Source organism: Pseudochaenichthys georgianus, chromosome 15 (genome assembly GCF_902827115.2).
Source record: "Pseudochaenichthys georgianus chromosome 15, fPseGeo1.2, whole genome shotgun sequence".
Lineage (NCBI taxonomy): Eukaryota > Metazoa > Chordata > Actinopteri > Perciformes > Channichthyidae > Pseudochaenichthys > Pseudochaenichthys georgianus.
In genome coordinates this window covers 469,800-490,271 of record NC_047517.1, presented here as the reverse complement: position 1 = coordinate 490,271, position 20,472 = coordinate 469,800, and the positions used below count along the sequence as shown (strand labels likewise).

Here is a 20,472-nt window from a genome sequence, read left to right as displayed (position 1 = left end):
GTTTTATTACAATAGAGGAGGCATGGCGCTGTGCTCCAATGTTCCCATATGCCATTGTGTGGCAGCCTCCTCCACTCTCACAGGGTTCACAAAGTGCATCTAATTACAGTTGAACAATTGACCTTTTTAACTTAGCAGTTTATGAATGTCACACTAGAGCTATAAGTTTTGTGCTGATTTAAAATCAATTCCATTGTGCAGGACGGCCAGCAAGTTTGTAGCTAGTCATTGAAGCTTTGTATATTTAGTCACGTCCCAAAGAGCCTTGACAGCGGGACAAACCATCGAGAGAGAGCAGGGGTGCTCGCACATCCCTCCTGGTGAACATAGTTGAGCATTTATCAGCTAAAAGGCCAGTTGTAAATTACAATAGAACATGGCCAGATGGCCAGTTCGAATAAATACTAGTGCTCCCTTAGACTTGTAAAGTTGTACAACATATTCACAAAGAGATAGCAGAGGTAGAGAAGAATATGCTATTTAAGTATGCCATGTATCCATCTTGGTAATTTTCAATTTCCTTAGCTTTAACCGGTTTCTTTCGAAAAATAATCTTTTTATGTACAGTACCAGTCACAAGTTTGGAAACACCTTTTCATTCAATGGTTTATGTTTATTTGAATTTGTTTCTACTTTGTAGATGAATACTGAAGACATCAAAACTATGAAAGAACACATGGAATTATCTAGTTAACCAAAAAGTGTTGAATATGATTATGATTTATATTTGAGATTCTTCAGAGTAGCGCTGTTTTGCCTTGATGACAGCTTTGCACACGCTTGGCTTCTCTCAGTCAGCTTCATGAGGTCGTCACCTGGAATGGTTTTCTATGAACACGTGTGCCTTGTCAAGAGTCCATGAGAGGAATGACTTGCCTTCTGAATGTGTCGCTCCAATGACCATTAGACCATTTAGTAAGGTAAACAACTAAAAGCAAAAACGCCTCTCAGACACTCTTCCGTTTACTTGTTTAATAAAGAAAAACAAATGGTCCGTAGATACACGGATTCATCTCCCTCCATCGTGTTGATTTGAATCAGAGGTTCTGAACATGAGCCCGCCCCTCTCGACCTTCTGAACATGAGCCCGCCCCTCTCGACCTTCTGAACATGAGCCCGCCCCTCTCGACCTTCTGAGCCAATCACAGCGCGATAATGACCTGCCTTCCGTTTCAACCGTTTCAACCATACTCCTTCCGTTTCCACTATACTTTCTCTCACACATACATACATTCTTCTCTTGCATACATATATTCATACATGCATATATTATTTATAATATTAAATGTAAACATTGAATGAATGTGCACGAGAGCAAAATGTATAAATGTGTGAGTGAAAAATGTATAAGATAGAGCAAAATGTATGAATGTATGAGTGTAAATATATACGTGTGTGAGAGTGAAAATGTATGTATGTAAAAGGAGAATGTATGTGTGTGAGAGGACCAGTATGTATTACGGCCTGTACGGCCCCTCATACAGTGCTGTGGTTTGGACGAAGGCCTGACTGGAACACATCCAAACAGTTATTTAAATTCAAGAAATGGCTCAGCTGTTCAAAAACAACTTGTTCAATGATCTTACCTAGAAATGGGAGCTTTGATACGGGCCTGTAATCGTTCATTACTCCAACGTCTAGATTATTCTTTTTTAAGAGCGGTTTGATGACTGCAGTTTTCAGGGCGAGAAACACCTGAGTGGAGAGACTTGTTTACTATGTGAAGTAGATCTGAGGCCATGCAAGGCCAAACATCTTTGAAAAACCCTGTTGGAATAATATCAAAATGAACCTGGACATTTGTTTTTCGCCACCTGCGTTCAGCTTTTCGACACTCTCGTATATCTCTTATATGCTAGACAGTTTGTCTGTCAGAAGTGTACGTTAGATATCCCGTAGTTAACATTGTAGCCTCTGTGCAAACAGGCCTGTGTTGTGGAGCATTGTGTGGGTGTTCTGTAATGTGTTACACATACCCTGCAAACTGTGTCTGAACCGGCGTCCGTCCTTACAACATCTTCGTAGATTCAGACACATGCATTTCCTAACATTCGGTCTCTATGCTGTAAAATGTATTATCTCTTGGATTTACACACGGCATCTATTGCAGTCTGTCCGTCCTGGGAGAGGGATCCTCCTCTGCTGCTCTCCCTGAGGTTTCTCCATGTTCCCTTAAACTGTGGGTTTCTCTGGAAGTGTTTCCTTGTACGATGTGAGGGTCTTAGGACAGAGGGTCTAAGGACAGAGGGTCTAAGGACAGAGGGTCTGAGGATAGAGGGTGTCGTATTTTTTCTCATACTGATATTCTGAACAATCTGTGCTGTTTATTGTATTTGCTGTAAAGTGTCTCTACTGTAGGCTATTTTTATTATATGTACAGCACTTTGGCTCCACCAAAAATCGTTTATAAATGTGCTATATAAATAAAACTTGATTTGATTTGCTTTACAAGGACTACATCTCTCACTCATGCAGAAACAGGGAAGAGCGGAACAACATGAATTCCTGTCTGACTCAGCTGAACACATTAGTACCACTGTAGTAAAACCAGCTCACACAGAACACACACACTGTTCTCTGTGGGTGACCTGGATGGGTCTGTCCATCTGTGGGACGGGTGTTCAGAGTCTGGGCTCAGCCATAGCAGTTAACCCTTGTATGGTCTGCGGGTCTGTGGGACCCCTTTTCATTATTTAGCTAAAGAAAAATGATATGATAAATTATTTGTTCAAACCCATTTTCTGTGAAGAACATTTATCAGAACACATGTTCAATGACCACCCACTGTACCCCCCCCCCTATACATTTACATTACATACAGGGTCTTCTGTGTGTGTGTGTGTGTGTGTGTGTGTGTGTGTGTGTGTGTGTGTGTGTGTGTGTGTGTGTGTGTGTGTGTGTGTGTGTGTGTGTGTGTGTGTGGTGTGTGTGTGTGTGTGTGTGTGTGTGTGTGTGTGTGTGTGTGTGTGTGTGTGTGTGTGTGTGTGTGTGTGTGTGTGTGTGTGTGTGTGTGTGTGTGTGTGTGTGTGTGTGTGTGTGTGTGTGTGTGTGTGTGTGTGTGTGTGTGTGTGTGTGTGAGTGAGACTTTTGTGTTTCTGCCCCTGCCAGTCAAGGTCGCAACATAGTTGATGACTTCAAGCACGGACACCTGTCTGCTCTCACATTCCCGCATTATGTCTTGCGGGAACCAACCTTTATTTTGTTCACACTCTAAGTGTCCTTCCTTCCTCCCTCTTTCTCAGCCATGTGATCGGGTGCAGACTAAGTTAAGGAGCTTGTTAGTTTAAAGTGTATTTGCAGTCCAGACGGAGCTGGAAAGAGCCAAGACAGAATGAATCCCACTTGGCTTGTTTATCATGTTTACCTCATGAGGGGCGGTTAGGGGGGGGGAGTGTTGATTCATGATACAGTGGGAGGAAGGGAGGACAACACATGACCACATGCTGGCCAAGGAACAGAGCTGGCTATGTCCAGAAGACATGGATAATATCAGCAAGTTCTCATAAAGGGAGAAATAGAGATACACTTTTAAGGTGTGCAAAGTACCAACCTGTTTTGTAAGTGTACTTATTGTGTTGTTTTACAAACTACTTGTGTTTAAATCAGAGTGAATCAAAGTCTCTTTGTAACTACATGTATTCCAGTAGTCCATCTGATCCATGCCTCCGGGCAGCAGCTCCTCTCCGGGGGGCTCTGGAGAGCAGCCCAGCTCCCCTCCATCTGTCTGATGCGCTCTGCTCTATGTCTGTTACAAGGTTTGAGTTATATAATGGTCAGTGGTGTAAAGTAACAAAGTAGATTTACTAAAGTACTGTACTTAAGTACACTTTTGAGGGACTTGTACTTAAGTGTTTAAATGTTTTGCTATAGTAATACTTCTACTCCACTACCATTCAGAGGTACATGGTGTACTTCTACTCCTTCCCCTCTACCTGCACCTCAGGCACCTGGTAACGCACCCCAAGCGCCGCGCCTCTCCCACTCCAACCTCTCCTCCTTCTCCCCTGTGGATGCTCTCCAAGTGGCCAAACTGGTCAGCTCGGCCAAGACCTCCACCTGCTGCCTGGACCCCATGCCCACAGCCCTGGTCAAGGACTGCCTACCCACCCTCTGTCCCTACATGGCGGTCATCATCAACGCTTCTCTGGCTCCTGGTATAGTCCCCACCAGCTTCAAACTGGCCTCAGTCACCCCCATACTCAAAAAACCTGGCCCTAACCCCGACGACCTCCAGAACCACCGGCCGATCTCCAACCTTCCTTTCCTCAGCAAAACTCTGGAAAGAGTGGTCGCCGGCCAACTCCATCTGTACATGTCCAACCATGAGCTCTATGAGCCCTTCCAATCCGGCTTCAGACAGCAACACAGCACTGAGACCGCCCTCATCAAGATCACCAACGACCTCCTCATTGCTGCTGACTCTGGCCGCCTCAGCATCCTCATCCTCCTGGACCTCTCTGCAGCGTTTGATACCATCTCTCACAACATCCTCCTCACCCGCCTCTCAGACCTCCTGGGTGTCACTGGCACAGCGCTGTCCTGGTTGACATCCTACCTCCTCAACAGGAAACAGTTTGTCTCCATCAGTGGCTCAAACTCACCCCCGGCCCCAGTCCACCACGGTGTACCCCAGGGCTCTGTGCTTGGCCCCCTCCTGTTCACCATTTACATGCTCCCCCTCGGCCAGATCATCCGACATCATGGACTCAATTTCCACTGCTACGCTGATGATACCCAATAGTATCTCAGCACCACTCCATCCTCCCAGCTTCCCCCTCAGTCTCTCATCAACTGCCTGCATGACAAAACATGGATGTTTTCCAACTATCTTAAGCTGAACAGCAATAAAACAGAGCTCATGGTTGTGGCACCCAAGGCCCTGCTCCAGAAGGTTGGTGACTTCGTCCTTGAGGTCGACGGCTGCTCCATCTCCCCATCTCCTGAAGCCCGCAACCTGGGTGTCATCCTTGACTCCACCCTTTCCTTCCATTCCCACGTCAAGTCTGTGACCAAATCGGCCTTTTACCACCTAAGGAACATTGCCAGACTCCGACCGTCACTCTCGGAGTCGGTTGCCGAGACCCTGGTGCATGCATTTGTCACCACCCGCTCGGACTACTGCAATGGTGTCCTGTTCGGGGTTCCCAACAAAACCCTGGACAGGCTCCAGTATGTCCAAAACTGTGCTGCTAGGGTACTCACGCACACAAAGCCGTGGCAGCACATCACTTATGTATGTGATGGTGTGTGTGGTTGAAATTGTGTTACATGTATGTTTTAGTTCAGCTCTCATTTTGATAGGAAGTGAAAAAGAGATAACATTTAAATTGCCATCTTAATGTTGAATAAGTTACCAAGTAAAGGGTTTAAATTGGCTCACATCAATATATGTAGTTTAAGAAATAAAGTGTCTGAGATAGAGGAAATATTATCATGTGGTATTCATTTGTTAGCAATATCTGAAACTCACTTAGATGACACATTTAATGACGCTGCTGTGGATATTGATGGATATAGAATATTTAGAAAGGACAGGAATGCAGATGGAGGTGGGGTGGCAGTATACATTCAAAAGCAAATACCAGCTAAAGTGAGATATGATTTGATGTCTGCTGATATTGAAGTACTTTGGTTGCAAATTAATTTACCTCACTTGAAACCTTTGTTGGTAGGATGTTGTTACAGACCTCCAAATGCAAACTTAATTTATTTAGACAAATTATGTGAAATGTTAGACAAAGTTTGTGATCTTGACAGAGAGATTTATTTTATCGGAGATTTAAATATTGACTGGAATATGTTGCACTGTGCCCTTAAAAACAAGCTGCAGACAATAATTAATACATGTAACTTGGTACAAATGGTGACTAAACCTACTAGGATATGCATCAAGAAAGATGGGTCAAAAAGTGCAACTTGTATTGATCATATATTTACTAATTTTAGCCATGTATGTTCTCAGGCAATATCAATTCCAGTAGGGTGTTCTGATCATAATTTAATAATTATCGTGAGAAAGACAAAGGTGCCAAAAGCTGGACCAAAAGTCATTGTGAGGAGATCAATGAAATATTTTAGTGAAGAGTCATTTATCCAGGATGTTCAAATGATATGTTGGAAACATGTTTTTGAGAAAGTCGATCCAGATGATGCTCTTGATGTCTTCAATTTGTTATTCATGCAGGTGATTGATAAACATGCTCCACTTAGAAAACAGACTGTAAGGAACTTTAGAGCACCCTGGTTAGATGAGGAATTAAGGGATCTAATGAAACAAAGAGATGATGCAAAAAATGTAGCTCTCTCATCAAGTTATGAGTCAGACGGGCACATTTATAGAAGGTTAAGGAATTATGTTACAGCATTAAATAAAAAGAAAAAACAGTTGTATTATGGAAATAAAATTAAAGAGATAAAGGATGACAAGAAAAAACTGTGGAGCTTAGTGAATGGCATGATGGGCCGTAAGCCGAAATCCACCTCAACATATCTTGAGGTGGATGGGACATTTTTGACGAAACCAGTACAAATTGCTAATCATCTGAATGATTATTTTCTTGATAAAGTAAAACATTTGAGGATAAATATGAATCAAACTATAAATAGTAACTCCACATTTCTAATACAGGATTTAATTATGAAAAATAAGAAGTGTACATTTAAAATAGAAAAAGTGACAATTACAGATGTTGAATGTCTACTAGGTAAATGTAATGATAAACCACCAGGAGTGGATAATTTAGTTGGTACATTTCTTAGATATGTTGCTAATTTTGTTGCAGAGCCCATCTGTCATATTATAAATTTGAGTATTGATAAATGTATTTGCCCACAGGCATGGAAAATAGCAAAAATTATTCCACTTGCAAAAAATCCAGCTGGACCATTTTCTGGTACAAATAGCCGTCCAATAAGTTTATTACCAGCATTAGCAAAGATAATGGAGAGAATAATTTTCAATCAAATACAAAAATACTTTGAAGGTAACAAACTTAATACTGTGTATCAACATGCTTATAGACCTGGCCATTCCACATGCACCGCTTTAACACAAATGACAGATGACTGGAAGGGCGAACTAGATAATAGGAAGTTAGTGGGTGTAGTACTACTCGATTTTAGTTCTGCTTTTGATGTCATTGACCATTCTTTGTTGTTACACAAGCTGGAACAATATGGTTTTCATTTGGAAACGCTGAAGTGGTTAGAAAGTTACCTGACAAATCGAAGTCAAACTGTTTTTTTTAATGGAAGTCTCTCAAAGATGAAAAAAGTCACCTGTGGAGTACCTCAGGGTAGTTGTTTGGGACCACTTTTATTTTCTATTTTTACAAATGACCTACCATTAGTGTTAGAAAAAGCTAAAATTGTAATGTATGCAGATGACTCAACAATATATTATGCAGCATCAACTACAAGAGAGTTGACAAATGTTATGAATAAAGATCTACTACTGATATCAGAGTGGGTCATAAATAATAAGTTGGTACTTAATGCGGGAAAAACAAAATCGTTATTAATAGGATCAAATCATCAGTTAAAAGGTGAACCAAAATTGCAACTACATTTAAACCATATTGAAATTGAACAGGTCAAGGAGACAACATTGCTAGGTATAACCCTGGATCATAAATTATCTTGGTCTAAACAAATTGATAATGTTGTATGTAAAATGGGAAGGGGTGTGTCACTTGTAAAAAGAATTGTAAAATATTTGCCTATGGATGTCAGTAGACAAGTTTTGGATGCTTTGGTTCTGTCGCAGCTTGATTATTGTTTGGTTATATGGTCTAGTGCTGCTGAAAAAGATTTAAACAAACTACAAGTAGCACAAAATAAGGCAGCACGATGTGCACTGCAGTGCTCCTACAGAACCAGAGTCACTGAAATGCTGGAGACACTGAAATGGTTAACTGTCAGACAGAGGTCAACTTATATTTTATTGAATTTTGTCAGAAATATTACAGTGACTCACTCACCAGATATATTATCACAAAGATTTATAGCGCAATATGCACAACATAACTATCAAACACGACATACAATAGAAGGAAGGTTTGTATTACCTAAATCTAAATCAAATATGGGACAGAAAACAGTCATGTACAGAGCCATGATCAGCTGGAACTCTTTACCGGTTCACATCATTCAGGAAAATTCTCAAGTACATTTCAAATGGTTGCTAAAAAATTATTTAAGTATTACAAAGTAAATTTGAACTGTGCCTGTGGCTATGTATGCATATATTATTATGTACACTTATTTGTATTTACTTTTGTTTGGCCTTAGGATGGCGATAATTGAATGACCATTTTAGTTTCACTTCATTTCACTGTAAATAGCATGAAATTATGAGCTGTTTTGTTTTGTTTTAATTTTGTTGTATGTTTATGTATGTTTTGAGTGTGTGAGGACCCCAGGAAGAATAGCCAATGCTCATGCTAGTGCTAATGGGGATCCTAATAAAGACATAAAGACTCCCACCCTCATCCACCTCCACTGGTTGCCGGTCAAGTTCCGCATCACCTACAAAGTCCTCCTCCTTACCTACAAGTCCCTCTATGTCCTTGCCCCCTAGTACCTATCGGACATCCTTCACCCGCATGCCCCACCCCGGAACCTGCGGTCCTCAGACTCTGGCCTGCTTACCACCCCCCGCACCAAACTGCGAACCTTCGGGGACAGAGCCTTCAGTGTGGCAGCCCCCACCCTCTGGAACGCTCTCCCTGCGGAGATTCGCAACATCCCCACACTTGACGCCTTCAAAGGACCCTCAAGTCCCATCTTTTCATCAAGGCTTTCGGCCCCTAATCGATCTGTTGTTTTGTCTGTCTGACCTTTGTTTTGTTTTGTTTTGTTTGTGCTTGCCCTATTCCTGTAAAGCGACCTTGGGTCCCTTGAAAGGCGCTATAGAAATCCCAGTTATTATTATTATTATTATTACTCCACTACAGTTCAGAGGTACATGGTGTACTTTTCCTCCACTACAGTTCAGTGGTACATGGTGTACTTTTCCTCCACTACAGTTCAGTGGTACATGGTGTACTTCTACTCCACTACAGTTCAGAGGTACATGGTGTACTTTTCCTCCACTACAGTTCAGTGGTACATGGTGTACTTCTACTCCACTACAGTTCAGAGGTACATGGTGTACTTCTACTCCACTACAGTTCAGTGGTACATGGTGTACTTCTACTCCACTACAGTTCAGAGGTACATGGTGTACTTCTACTCCACTACAGTTCAGTGGTACATGGTGTACTTCTACTCCACTACAGTTCAGAGGTACATGGTGTACTTCTACTCCTCTACAGTTCAGAGGTACATGGTGTACTTCTACTCCACTACAGTTCAGTGGTACATGGTGTACTTCTACTCCACTACAGTTCAGAGGTACATGGTGTACTTCTACTCCACTACAGTTCAGTGGTACATGGTGTACTTCTACTCCACTACAGTTCAGAGGTACATGGTGTACTTTTCCTCCACTACAGTTCAGTGGTACATGGTGTACTTCTACTCCACTACAGTTCAGTGGTACATGGTGTACTTTTCCTCCACTACAGTTCAGTGGTACATGGTGTACTTCTACTCCACTACAGTTCAGTGGTACATGGTGTACTTTTCCTCCACTACATGTATTTAATACCTTTAGTTACTTCACAGATCTGGATGAATGATGTGAAATATAATCAAGTGTTGAATCAGACGTTAGTTCCACCTGGAGTAAATCCACCAGCTACCCTGCAGTCTACAAAGTACTTCAGACTAGCTGCACCTTCACCAGCTACCCTGCAGTCTACAAAGTACTTCAGACTAGCTGCACCTCCACCAGCTACCCTGCAGTCTACAAAGTACTTCAGACTAGCTGCACCTTCACCAGCTCTGAGAACACTTTCATGATCAATCATTATAAACATATCATATATATTATTCTGAAATGGACCAATCTGCACAACGACTACTTTTACTGTCGCTACTTTCACTATATTTTGATGAGAATACTTTTCTACTTTCACTTGAGGAACATTTTTGAATGCAGGACTTTTACTTTTAACAGAGTATTCCTACACTACTTCTACTTGTACTCAAGTACAAGATCTGAGTACTTCTTCCACCTCTGATAATGGGGCACTTTAAACCAAATGCACAGTTTTACTCTACTTTTAGGACTGATACTTACTTTGAAGAAAATATTGCACTCTGTAATCAGCTGGAAACCACGACATATTCTGTTGACTTTTAGTGCAAGTGCAAAGTTTGGAGTTGCACACGATTCAATAATGAGCAAAGCAGCTGGTCACCTTTCTGTCCAACCTGCTCCTAACCCGTGGTGTCACCAGAAGGTACAACAATATATGAAGAAGAAGAAGAAGAAGAAGAAGAAGAAGAAGAAGAAGAAGAAGAAGAAGAAGAAGAAGAAGAAGAAGAAGAAGAAGAAGAAGAAGAAGAATAGAAGACAAGAAGAAGAGAAAGACAGAAGAAAAGACCAATAGAAGAGAAGACGAATCAAAGCAGAAGAGAAGAACCTAGCATAACGAAACCTCATAAGAAGCATGACGACTAAGCAGTAGCAGAAACCAGCAGCCGCCTACAGCCTCCGACGAAGAGAAGCCGCCTAAGCCTCCTCGCTCCGAATAAAATAGAGAAGAAGAAGAACTCAAAGGGGCTAATGTTTTTGGACTGGAATTGTGCATTTGTATTCAATAAACTGTAAAATTCAAAGGGCATTATGGGAAATCCCTGGACACCCCTAATCTAAGAGCTGATATGGTTATCAAACAGGTTCTGATAGGCAATAGTTCTAGTCCAAATATGAACAATACCAGGTTAATTATTTGTCATTAAACGATGATGGATTATTGTTATCTCTTGTGAAGCCCTGACATTCTAAATATCTGACACATTAATATTATAATTTATTTCACAAGTGTATTTATGGCTATTGATTTTTTTAATTTGACGAACCAGACACATGGAGCAAATGCAGGTTGCATGCCTAACAAGAGTTAGTCCCTGTACTTTCCCCCTCTCCCGTCAACGAACAAAAGGAAACATTTCACATGGCTTTAGGTAATGAATTCTGATTTGTTTGGAATTGTTCTCTGTGAAAAGAAACCAAACTCATCCACTAACTCAGAACAGAGCTCGATCACCGGTGGTAGAATAAAAGCCTGCATTTTTAAGTTTGGCGTTGAACAGCAACATCCCAGAGGCCTTCACTCTAACTCACCAGGTCACTGCCAGCCCCTTCCTGTCAGTGGATCCTTCCCCACATACAGGAGGCAGACAAGAAGCAGCAAGTCAGAGCAGAGAACATCCCATCCAGCACCGGGGCCCCTCAGGGTGCTCTCCACGTCCCACTGCACTTCTTTATTGATGCCAATAAGTGTAGCTCAGGAGACCTGTTTGTTAACCACTAAAATGTGCATATCAGCCTCGTTCTGGATGATAATGAGCCCTCTAAGGCGTGCTTTTTCTATAATAAACATTGACTTGACTAGACGTGATGGATGTGCATAAAGAGCAGCTGCTCCTCTGATGCTGTCATAGCAACCTGAAGCTGAGCTAACTCTTATTTCACTTACTTCCTACTTGACTGCACTTTCAATCGCTTTACAAACCCTACAATCTGTATGTTCTGTATGTACAGTAGATATACCTGCATGCATTTGCCACCACTTTATCCATTCAATATATTATTCTTGGCACATTGTTATATTGTTAATTAACATACAGAATTACTTGTCTGAAGACGTTCTATGTTAGTGCTTGCAGTTTATTTTTTAGCTCCATTGTTTTTCAGAAACATGTTTTAGTGTACGGTAAAATGCTAAAGGTTGTGACACCATCTGTCCTTTTGGTTAAACCCAAGCATCGCCACCAGCAGGAGCATATCCCAACTGTCCCTCTACTGCACTCACACATGTGTGATCGGCCTCATGCTTGTTTAATGTCAGCATGTAAGCATTGTCATTGTGTTAATGCAGGGTAGCATCTAGCTCGGAGCATGTATGACTTTTAGTCTTGTTTTATACTCATTCTTTGGAATAAGTGATTTATTTGCAAATAATTGTTTATAAATGTGATATTTAAAGTGTTAGAACTGACAAGCACATGGTTTTGAGGAGCTGTATATTAGCCATCAGCAGCTGGGAACAGGAGGGTAACGTTTCAACATTTAAAAATCAAAGTCCATCTGTAATGACTGTTGCTTTAGTAGCAACTGTATTACTGTCAGTGTGCAAACATTGGATGATCTGCAACTATGTTAAAGGGTATTTCTGGGCCATCATCCTGAGACAAGTGCTTACAATCCCAGAGTACATTTAAACTTTCTCTACGCATTGTCTTTGACAATCAGGTGTTTTGGCATGTTTAGTTTTCCACATGTGTTTTCCCTGACCACCGAAGACAAAAGGTGTTGACCTGTTTTTCAGTGTTGATTTGGCCAGTTCAAGACAGGAAATTAATTGGCCAATTGATGATAGTTTGGTGATGGCAGAAACTATTTGGGGAATGACTTCATACTAGGGGTCGACCGATTATCGGCCTGGCCGATTATCGAGGCCGATATTCCGCATTTTTACAGATTATCGGTATCAGCCTTTTTTTAATCAAATTGCTGATACAACTTTGTCTCTGATGCGGCCGTTTCTCTGGCTGCAGTCACCACTGTTTACGAGCAATGTCCCGCCCACAGCGCTATCTGATAGGCTATTACTGAAGTGTCAATCAACACTGAAGATTTTCCGGGCTGCAGCCAGCCAGAGAGGCGGGACCTTCTCAGATTACAGGCAGGTGCGAATAACGCAGACACAGACAGAGGGCCCTTCTCACTTCTCTTATTTTTCATTTCCTCGCTCCTCGGTCTCGGTCTCACCGGAAGTTGATATGTCTGCGTCATCTTGAGTAGCGTCCCAATGGCCTTATTTTTGCCGGAGGAGCGACGAGCAATAATGGAGGAGCTATAATCGAGGAACCACCAGACCATCCTCCGATGAAACCCTCAGACACTCGCCCCGCCCCCTTACTGTGTATCGCTCACTGATTGGACGATGCAGTGCATGCACTGATCTGATGCTTCTTGACATGAGAGCAGTTTCCCAGCGGAGTGAAGAAAATACATGAACCTCACGGGACTCACTCCTCAGTTTATACCGTGTTTTGCTTCAATTCATGTTTCATTTAGTTACAAACATGTGATACATCTGAACAACAAAGTGGTCAAAAATCATTTTATTCACTTTTTGGAAACATTTTCATGATCGCTTTTTTCGTTTTACATTTTCATTTATTGTCATTTCCATTCAGTCAGTCATTAAGTGCTATTAAAATGTTAATTTGCTACATATCCAAACAAACAAACAAAGTGTGCAATCCAATGAATGTTAATCTAACTGGGTTTTGATAGATAATATATCTCTTTTTCTTCTCTCAATTATTTTATTTATATTGTGCACTCTAATCAATATTAATGCAACTAATGTTCGTTTATACATTTTAAGAATGGCGTTTATCTTTTTTGAGAATGACTTCTTATTTGATTTTATTTGTTTGTGTCGGTAAATGTGTGGCGGGGTGTGTGTGAAAACAACGGGGACAGAGCTGCTAGGCTTGTTTGAGACAAGCAAGACCTGCGCAGTTGCGATCAACGTCTTGCTCGTGCGTTGCATGATGGTTAGTCATTTTGTCCGACTTGCTCTGGAGGCCCGCCCACATGAGACTTTGAAATCTCGCGGGACAAAGACGCCCGCAGCCTTGAGAGCGAGGCGAGGCGAGTTGGCGCAGTTGCTCTCCACGAGCTGCGGAAGCGAAATGCTTGATGGGAAACGGCTCGCTGGTATCTCGAGCTGAGCGCTCATTGGTGGTTTTTACCACGTGCTGCTGATGAAGCTCTCCCATTGGCTGGCACAAGTGTGTTGTTGTTTTGTGTCAGTTTTACGTCGCCACATTCATTCCCATTTTTCATCATTGTTCCACAATGTTTATCATCATGAAATTAATATCTATATATTTTATACTATACTGCTTACCGTTTTCATACTGTATATATCTTAGCATATTAATACACACTGTTCATACTGCTCACAGGCTGATATCTAGTGTATTAATACACACTGTTCATACTGCTCTCAGGCTGATATCTAGCATATTAATACACACTGTTCATACTGCTCTCAGGCTGATATCTAGTGTATTCATACACACTGTTCATACTGCTCTCAGGCTGATATCTAGCATATTAATACACACTGTTCATACTGCTCTCAGGCTGATATCTAGTGTATTAATACACACTGTTCATACTGCTCTCAGGCTGATATCTAGTGTATTAATACACACTGTTCATACTGCTCTCAGGCTGATATCTAGTGTATTAATACACACTGTTCATACTGCTCTCAGGCTGATATCTAGTGTATTCACACACACTGTTCATACTGCTCTCAGGCTGATATCTAGTGTATTAATACACACTGTTCATACTGCTCACAGGCTGATATCTAGTGTATTAATACACACTGTTCATACTGCTCACAGGCTGATATCTAGTGTATTAATACACACTGTTCATACTGCTCTCAGGCTGATATCTAGTGTATTAATACACACTGTTCATACTGCTCACAGGCTGATATCTAGTGTATTAATACACACTGTTCATACTGCTCTCAGGCTGATATCTAGTGTATTAATACACACTGTTCATACTGCTCTCAGGCTGATATCTAGTGTATTAATACACACTGTTCATACTGCTCTCAGGCTGATATCTAGTGTATTCATACACACTGTTCATACTGCTCTCAGGCTGATATATAGTGTATTAATACACACTGTTCATACTGCTCTCAGGCTGATATCTAGTGTATTCATACACACTGTTCATACTGCTCTCAGGCTGATATCTAGTGTATTAATACACACTGTTCATACTGCTCACAGGCTGATATCTAGTGTATTAATACACACTGTTCATACTGCTCACAGGCTGATATCTAGTGTATTCATACACACTGTTCATACTGCTCTCAGGCTGATATCTAGTGTATTAATACACACTGTTCATACTGCTCTCAGGCTGATATCTAGTGTATTCATACACACTGTTCATACTGCTCTCAGGCTGATATCTAGTGTATTAATACACACTGTTCATACTGCTCTCAGGCTGATATCTAGTGTATTCACACACACTGTTCATACTGCTCACAGGCTGATATCTAGTGTATTAATACACACTGTTCATACTGCTCTCAGGCTGATATCTAGTGTATTCATACACACTGTTCATACTGCTCTCAGGCTGATATCTAGTGTATTAATACACACTGTTCATACTGCTCTCAGGCTGATATCTAGTGTATTAATACACACTGTTCATACTGCTCTCAGGCTGATATCTAGTGTATTAATACACACTGTTCATACTGCTCTCAGGCTGATATCTAGTGTATTAATACACACTGTTCATACTGCTCTCAGGCTGATATCTAGTGTATTAATACACACTGTTCATACTGCTCTCAGGCTGATATCTAGTGTATTAATACACACTGTTCATACTGCTCTCAGGCTGATATCTAGTGTATTAATACACACTGTTCATACTGCTCTCAGGCTGATATCTAGTGTATTAATACACACTGTTCATACTGCTCTCAGGCTGATATCTAGTGTATTAATACACACTGTTCATACTGCTCTCAGGCTGATATCTAGTGTATTAATACACACTGTTCATACTGCTCTCAGGCTGATATCTAGTGTATTAATACACACTGTTCATACTGCTCTCAGGCTGATATCTAGTGTATTAATACACACTGTTCATACTGCTCTCAGGCTGATATCTAGTGTATTAATACACACTGTTCATACTGCTCTCAGGCTGATATCTAGTGTATTAATACACACTGTTCATACTGCTCTCAGGCTGATATCTAGTGTATTAATACACACTGTTCATACTGCTCTCAGGCTGATATCTAGTGTATTAATACACACTGTTCATACTGCTCTCAGGCTGATATCTAGTGTATTAATACACACTGTTCATACTGCTCTCAGGCTGATATCTAGTGTATTAATACACACTGTTCATACTGCTCTCAGGCTGATATCTAGTGTATTAATACACACTGTTCATACTGCTCTCAGGCTGATATCTAGTGTATTAATACACACTGTTCATACTGCTCTCAGGCTGATATCTAGTGTATTAATACACACTGTTCATACTGCTCTCAGGCTGATATCTAGTGTATTAATACACACTGTTCATACTGCTCTCAGGCTGATATCTAGTGTATTAATACACACTGTTCATACTGCTCTCAGGCTGATATCTAGTGTATTAATACACACTGTTCATACTGCTCTCAGGCTGATATCTAGTGTATTAATACACACTGTTCATACTGCTCTCAGGCTGATATCTAGTGTATTAATACACACTGTTCATACTGCTCTCAGGCTGATATCTAGTGTATTAATACACACTGTTCATACTGCTCTCAGGCTGATATCTAGTGTATTAATACACACTGTTCATACTGCTCTCAGGCTGATATCTAGTGTATTCATACACACTGTTCATACTGCTCTCAGGCTGATATCTAGTGTATTAATACACACTGTTCATACTGCTCTCAGGCTGATATCTAGTGTATTAATACACACTGTTCATACTGCTCTCAGGCTGATATCTAGTGTATTAATACACACTGTTCATACTGCTCTCAGGCTGATATCTAGTGTATTAATACACACTGTTCATACTGCTCTCAGGCTGATATCTAGTGTATTAATACACACTGTTCATACTGCTCTCAGGCTGATATCTAGTGTATTAATACACACTGTTCATACTGCTCTCAGGCTGATATCTAGTGTATTAATACACACTGTTCATACTGCTCTCAGGCTGATATCTAGTGTATTAATACACACTGTTCATACTGCTCTCAGGCTGATATCTAGTGTATTAATACACACTGTTCATACTGCTCTCAGGCTGATATCTAGTGTATTAATACACACTGTTCATACTGCTCTCAGGCTGATATCTAGTGTATTAATACACACTGTTCATACTGCTCTCAGGCTGATATCTAGTGTATTAATACACACTGTTCATACTGCTCTCAGGCTGATATCTAGTGTATTAATACACACTGTTCATACTGCTCTCAGGCTGATATCTAGTGTATTAATACACACTGTTCATACTGCTCTCAGGCTGATATCTAGTGTATTAATACACACTGTTCATACTGCTCTCAGGCTGATATCTAGTGTATTAATACACACTGTTCATACTGCTCTCAGGCTGATATCTAGTGTATTAATACACACTGTTCATACTGCTCTCAGGCTGATATCTAGTGTATTAATACACACTGTTCATACTTCTCTCAGGCTGATATCTAGTGTATTAATACACACTGTTCATACTGCTCTCAGGCTGATGTCTAGTGTATTAATACACACTGTTCATACTGCTCTCAGGCTGATATCTAGTGTATTAATACACACTGTTCATACTGCTCTCAGGCTGATATCTAGTGTATTAATACACACTGTTCATACTGCTCTCAGGCTGATATCTAGTGTATTAATACACACTGTTCATACTGCTCACAGGCTGATATCTAGTGTATTAATACACACTGTTCATACTGCTCTCAGGCTGATATCTAGTGTATTAATACACACTGTTCATACTGCTCTCAGGCTGATATCTAGTGTATTAATACACACTGTTCATACTGCTCTCAGGCTGATATCTAGTGTATTAATACACACTGTTCATACTGCTCTCAGGCTGATATCTAGTGTATTAATACACACTGTTCATACTGCTCTCAGGCTGATATCTAGTGTATTAATACACACTGTTCATACTGCTCTCAGGCTGATATCTAGTGTATTAATACACACTGTTCATACTGCTCTCAGGCTGATATCTAGTGTATTAATACACACTGTTCATACTGCTCTCAGGCTGATATCTAGTGTATTAATACACACTGTTCATACTGCTCTCAGGCTGATATCTAGTGTATTAATACACACTGTTCATACTGCTCTCAGGCTGATATCTAGTGTATTCATACACACTGTTCATACTGCTCTCAGGCTGATATCTAGTGTATTAATACACACTGTTCATACTGCTCTCAGGCTGATATCTAGTGTATTAATACACACTGTTCATACTGCTCACAGGCTGATATCTAGTGTATTCATACACACTGTTCATACTGCTCACAGGCTGATATCTAGTGTATTAATACACACTGTTCATACTGCTCTCAGGCTGATATCTAGTGTATTAATACACACTGTTCATACTGCTCTCAGGCTGATATCTAGTGTATTAATACACACTGTTCATACTGCTCTCAGGCTGATATCTAGTGTATTCATACACACTGTTCATACTGCTCTCAGGCTGATATCTAGTGTATTAATACACACTGTTCATACTGCTCATCAGGCTGATATCTAGTGTATTAATACACACTGTTCATACTGCTCTCAGGCTGATATCTAGTGTATTAATACACACTGTTCATACTGCTCTCAGGCTGATATCTAGTGTATTAATACACACTGTTCATACTGCTCTCAGGCTGATATCTAGTGTATTAATACACACTGTTCATACTGCTCTCAGGCTGATATCTAGTGTATTAATACACACTGTTCATACTGCTCTCAGGCTGATATCTAGTGTATTAATACACACTGTTCATACTGCTCTCAGGCTGATATCTAGTGTATTAATACACACTGTTCATACTGCTCTCAGGCTGATATCTAGTGTATTAATCCACACTGTTCATACTGCTCTCAGGCTGATATCTAGTGTATTAATACACACTGTTCATACTGCTCTCAGGCTGATATCTAGTGTATTAATACACACTGTTCATACTGCTCTCAGGCTGATATCTAGTGTATTAATACACACTGTTCATACTGCTCTCAGGCTGATATCTAGTGTATTAATACACACTGTTCATACTGCTCTCAGGCTGATATCTAGTGTATTAATACACACTGTTCATACTGCTCTCAGGCTGATATCTAGTGTATTAATACACACTGTTCATACTGCTCTCAGGCTGATATCTAGTGTATTAATACACACTGTTCATACTGCTCTCAGGCTGATATCTAGTGTATTAATACACACTGTTCATACTGCTCTCAGGCTGATATCTAGTGTATTAATACACACTGTTCATACTGCTCTCAGGCTGATGTCTAGTGTATTCATACACACTGTTCATACTGCTCTCAGGCTGATATCTAGTGTATTAATACACACTGTTCATACTGCTCTCAGGCTGATGTCTAGTGTATTCACACACACTGTTCATACTGCTCTCAGGCTGATATCTAGTGTATTCATACACACTGTTCATACTGCTCTCAGGCTGATATCTAGTGTATTAATACACACTGTTCATACTGCTCTCAGGCTGATGTCTAGTGTATTCATACACACTGTTCATACTGCTCTCAGGCTGATATCTAGTGTATTAATACACACTGTTCATACTGCTCTCAGGCTGATGTCTAGTGTATTCACACACACTGTTCATACTGCTCTCAGGCTGATATCTAGTGTATTAATACACACTGTTCATACTGCTCTCAGGCTGATGTCTAGTGTATTAATACACACTGTTCATACTGCTCTCAGGCTGATGTCTAGTGTATTCACACACACTGTTCATACTGCTCTCAGGCTGATATATAGTGTATTAATACACACTGTTCATACTGCTCTCAGGCTGATATCTAGTGTATTAATACACACTGTTCATACTGCTCACAGGCTGATATCTAGTGTATTCATACACACTGTTCATACTGCTCTCAGGCTGATATCTAGTGTATTAATACACACTGTTCATACTGCTCTCAGGCTGATGTATAGTGTATTCACACACACTGTTCATACTGCTCACAGGCTGATATTTGGGGAGTCATACACACTGTTCATACTGCTCTCAGGCTGATATCTAGTGTATTAATACACACTGTTCATACTGCTCTCAGGCTGATGTCTAGTGTATTCACACACACTGTTCATACTGCTCACAGGCTGATATCTAGTGTATTCATACACACTGTTCATACTGCTCTCAGGCTGATATCTAGTGTATTCATACACACTGTTTATTCATCATTCAATTCATTCTATATGTTATTCTGTAGATTGTGAACATTACTTTCCACTTTACTGCTTGTTGCACCTGGTTAGAAGCTAAACTGCATTTCGTTGTCTCAGTACCTGTAATCTGTGCAATAACAATAAAGTTGAATCTAATCTTGAGCAGGAACAAATGTATTTACTTAGTACATATCTGACATTAACGATTAAACACATGTGTGCATTCTTTATAAATGCAAACCGAGTCAAGCCGACTCCGGAGGTGGCGGTATGCACCT

The 20,472-nt window shown here is 40.6% G+C and overlaps 1 protein-coding gene across 1 annotated transcript in view; it reads left to right on the top strand.

The window, feature by feature from the left end:
• Window positions 1–20,472, top strand: part of ltbp1 (latent transforming growth factor beta binding protein 1) — a 246,222-nt gene that overhangs the window by 115,571 nt on the left and 110,179 nt on the right. The gene's annotated exons all lie outside the window — the stretch shown is intronic.